This window comes from Papio anubis, unplaced genomic scaffold, assembly GCF_008728515.1.
Source record: "Papio anubis isolate 15944 unplaced genomic scaffold, Panubis1.0 scaffold1424, whole genome shotgun sequence".
In the NCBI taxonomy this organism is placed as follows: Eukaryota; Metazoa; Chordata; class Mammalia; order Primates; family Cercopithecidae; genus Papio; species Papio anubis.
This window is the reverse complement of record NW_022161386.1, coordinates 9,498-13,786: the sequence shown is the minus strand read 5'-3', so window position 1 is coordinate 13,786 and position 4,289 is coordinate 9,498. Positions and strand designations below refer to the sequence as shown.

The following is a 4,289-nucleotide window of genomic DNA, read 5'->3' as shown; positions in this document are numbered from 1 at the left end:
ACAGCGTCTGTGTGTGACATTACTTGGTCTGTGCGGTGCTGGGTCTTGTCTGATGCTTTGCTGGAGCAAAGGACCCTGGGCGTCTGCCTTCCCTTCGCTCACTGCTAAGGGTAATGTCTGTCCTCCAGGCCTGTCCGCCTGTCTGCCGTGAGCTCGTCCACTCAGCTTCCAGAGCAATTATTGTCCTGAGCAGAGAGGTCAGATCTGGATGGACAGTGCACAGAGGCCCCGAGGGCTGGAGAACTGTCAGGTAGGCTTTCCTGCCCCTTCCCCGTGTCGTCCTGGGCACCTGCCCCAGCCCAGCTGTTCCTCGTACTTGCGTACCTCGTGTGTGCCCCTGACAGACAGGATGTCCATGGGCAGCAGACCTCTGGCCACTGCAGGTTCCGGGGACCAGAGTGAGACCCAGCAGGCTTCAGCCGGCAAGAGGGCCCCTGACTGTGGGCGACTTCCTCACGGTGGGGGTCCTGGAGGGGCTCCTGCTAACAGAAAGGGGTGCATCCCTGTCCACCTTCCCATCCTCACCCCCAAAGGCAGCGTCAGCAGCTGACCCGCATCGGAGGCATTCAGATAGGAGTCAGTGGAGACCCCCAGCTGACAGGAACTGGAAATGCCTTGAGTGCTGAGGGAGGAGGGCTGCAGGGACGGGAGGGAGGATGCCCTTCAACACACTTGCTGGCCCTTCTCAGGAGAAACCTTTCCTTGGCGTGGGTCACGGTTAAACTGTGCCCTGAGTTAAGCCAGTGACCGAATTCCTGAGCTCACAGGACGGCCAATGAAACAACTTGCTAGAGAATTCCCTCCACTTGTGAGACTGAGAAGAAACGCGCCGAATTCAGTCAGAGCCACGGTGGCTGACGTCTTTGCTCAGAACCAGCTGCGGAGGTCCCTCCCTGGGCTCCTCCTAGGCTGCGTACTCTGGGGTCGCAGTCTTCCTGGACGTTGCCTGTTGGTTGTTGGGTTTTAGGTGTTTTTTTTTTTTTTTTTTTTTTTTAGGGTTGTCTTGCTGCATTTTGTTGCGGACCACAGTGCATTGCAATCCTAGTCAGCTCAGGGGCTTTCGGGTATTTGACTTTGGAGCTGAGTAGCTGGGCAGACTGATAACAGACAAAGCGAGCTCTTTTGCAGGTTGATAAACTTTCATTTTAGACTAAACTTCTTTGGTTCAGGCGAGGGCAGCTAAGCAGGTGTTAAGGTGGGGAAGGAGAGGCCGACAAGCAGGCATCGGCAATCCAAGCAGGGGCCTAGTACATCCTGTTTTTCTGTAGTTTGCTGACCTAAACCGGTTCAAGGCACCTTGTCTTGGAAATAGACCACTGCATACATTATTTCACCAACGCCCAAGTCCATTTCATGCTTTCCCCCCTCCTCATGCCCCTTTGTCCCCTCAACCTCCCAACTGCCATGGCTTTATGAGGCGCCCTGGGTTCCGTGGCTACCGTGTCGACCAGGGCGGCCCACCCACCTCTCACTTTGGTCTGGAGTGAGCGAGAGCGACGCTGCTTTTCTCTTGCTCTTCAGCCTGGACCTGTGATGTGATTGGCGTGAGAAGGAACTGTGGATTCTGGCGGTAAGGAAAGTGGGGGCTTACTTTCCCGTGTTCCCAAAAGGCAGATGCAATCCCTGCACTCTGAAGGAGTCAAGCAGTAAAGGCGACACAGCAAGACTGTCGGGGACTCGGGCAATGAGGATTTGTCTCCTGAGGGGCCTCAGAAAAGGCCGTTTCCGCTGTGTGGAGTACAGGAATGGAAGGTTTCACCAGGGTGGAGTGGCTTCCAGAGGGTCCCCGTGGAAAAAGCGTGGCTGAGCAGGCCCAGAGGGGGACGAGGACACGTTTGGGGGGCTGGAGGAGAGCGAGGACATGTCAGGGGGGCCAGACTGTCATAAGGGCAGGGACAGGGTGAGGGCCGACTCAGGGACCACAGTGTTATAAAGACAGGGACAGGGACGAAGAGGACAGACTTGGGGGACCATGGTGTCATAAAGCTGGGACAGGGGCCAGGACAGACTCGGGGACCTCGGTGTCATAAAGACAGGGACGGGACCGGGACAGACTCTCGGGGCCTGGTGTCATCAAGACAGGACGGGGAACAGGACAGACTCGGGGGACCACGGAGTCATAAACGTAGGGACAGGGCCGGGACAGACTCTCGGGGCCTGGTGTCATATACACAGATGGGAACAGGAAAGACTCAGGAGGCCATGGCATCTTAAAGACCTGATAGGGTGGGATGGGCACCTGTGGTCTGGGGGTGGTTGGGGCTGGAAGGGGATGGAGGGGCCAAACCACATGGCACAGATGGTGCAGACAGGAGGCTTCGGGTCCGCCACACAGGATTGCGCTGCCGGTCCCGGTGCACGGCAGCCAGTTCCCCGGGCTTCAGTCCAGTTGTCATAACACGGGGGGCCCATCCATCCTCAGTCGTGCTCACTTCCTGAACCCAACATCACAAGTCTTCAGTGTCACGACTCACAGATGTTCCTTTCGCTAGCAATACGTAACTGAACGAAGCAATACCGAAAGCGAAGTGGGGAGTGTGAGCATTGTGTGGTGTGTGTGGTGTGTGTGCATTGTGTGGTGTGTGTGGGAGTGTGTGTGAGCATTGTGGTGTGTGTGGGAGTGTGTGAGCATTGTGTGGTGTGTGTGGGAGTGTGTGAGCATTGTGTGGTGTGTGTGTGGGAGTATGTGTGCATTGTGTGGTGTGTGTGGAGTGTGTGGCATTGTGGTGTGGGTATGAGCATTGTGTGTTATTATTATGGAGTATTTGTGGGGGTGTGAGCCATGTATTGCAGTAGAGTAGTTGTATGTGGTGTTATTAATGTGATGTATTCGTGTTTTGCTCTGTGTTGGTATATTGTGATTATTGTGGTTGTGCTGCATATTGGTGTGGTGTGATCGTTTGTGGTTCCAGTGTTTATTACATGTCATATGAATTTATGTGCAGTGTGTGGTGGGTTGTGTGTGGTGTGTGTGTTTTCCTTGTGTTACATATGCACTGTGGAAGGTGTGTGCGTGTGGTTTGGGTGGTGTGTGGTGCATGTGTGGTGTGTGGTGCGTGGAGTTTTGTGTGGTGTGTGTGCTCTGTTTGTGGTGTGTATTGTGTGCGTATGCGAGTCTCTGGTGTGTTTTGTGGTGTGTGTGGTGTGTAATCTATGATGTGTGGTGTGTGCGTGGTCTGTTGTGTGGTTTGTGTTGTATGTCGTGTGTGTGATTTGTTGTATGATGTATATGGTGTGTATTGCATGGTATGTGGTATGTAGTGTGTAGTGTGTTGTGTGTGTGTCGTGTGTGTTGTGTGTGGTCTCTGTTGTGTGTTGTGTGTATGGTGTGTATTGTGTTTTGTGTGGTTTGTGTTGTGTGGTGTGTATGGTAATAGTCTATAGTATATGTAGTCTGCTGTAGTATGTGGTGTGTCTTCATGAGTGGAGTAGTGTAGTGTGTAGTGTAGTTTGTGGTGTGGGTATATGGCTTCTGGTGTAAGTTTGTGTGGTGTGTAGCTCCATGCATTTATGTGGTTAATGGTTGTGTGTGGTGTGGTGTGGGGTGTGTGGTGTGTGGTGTGGGGTGTGTGGTGTGGTATGTGGTGTGGGGTGTGTGGTGTGTGTGGGGTGTGTGGTGTGGGTTGTGTGGTGTGGGATGTGGTGTGTGGTGTGGGTTGTGGTGTGTTGTGTATGGTGTGATGTGTGGGTTGTACAGGTGTGCAAGCCTGAGTGTGTGGTGTGGGTGCTTGTGGTGTGTGGTGTGTGGGTTTGTGGATGCTGCTCACAGGCCGCAGTGAAATATCAGGCGGGTGGGCTGAGGGAAAGGAGCTGTCCTGGAGTCTTCCCTGGCTGTTGTGAGGTCTGTGCCCCCAGCTTGCTGTCCTCTGTGGGGTATCTCTCCCTGGCTCGCTGTCCTCCGTGGGATCTGTGTCCTCCTCTCGCTGTCCTCTGTGAGGTCTGTCCCCCGGCTCGCTGTCCTCCGTGGGGTCTGTCCCACTCACTCGCTGTCCTCTGTGGGGTATCTCTCCCCGGCTCGCTGTCCTCCGTGGGGTCTGTCCCCGGCTCGCTGTCCTCCGTGGGGCAGGTGCGGCCCCTGCTGCTGGGCTGCTCCGCTGTCCTGGGCTGCACCGAGATCCTGTGAGGAGATGGCTGTGTGCTGGCCAGCATGGAGTTCCCACGCCCCCACGCGTGGCTCCGTGGAACAGCGCGACCCCAACGCTCCGCGCCTGCGGCCCGTGGTGCAGGTTCATGGTTCTGTCGTCTGTCACTTAGATTTGGTTTTGTTTTGGATTTAATTTAGATATAAT

General features: G+C 54.8%; 1 protein-coding gene across 1 annotated transcript in view; it reads left to right on the top strand.

The window, feature by feature from the left end:
• Positions 1-256: 256 nt before the first annotated feature.
• The window catches only part of LOC101019621 (probable palmitoyltransferase ZDHHC11), a 9,785-nt gene continuing 5,752 nt past the window's right edge, over positions 257-4,289 (top strand). The window contains 1 exon segment of the mRNA XM_031661386.1: positions 257-1,570. The gene's annotated coding sequence lies outside the window, so the exon portion shown is untranslated.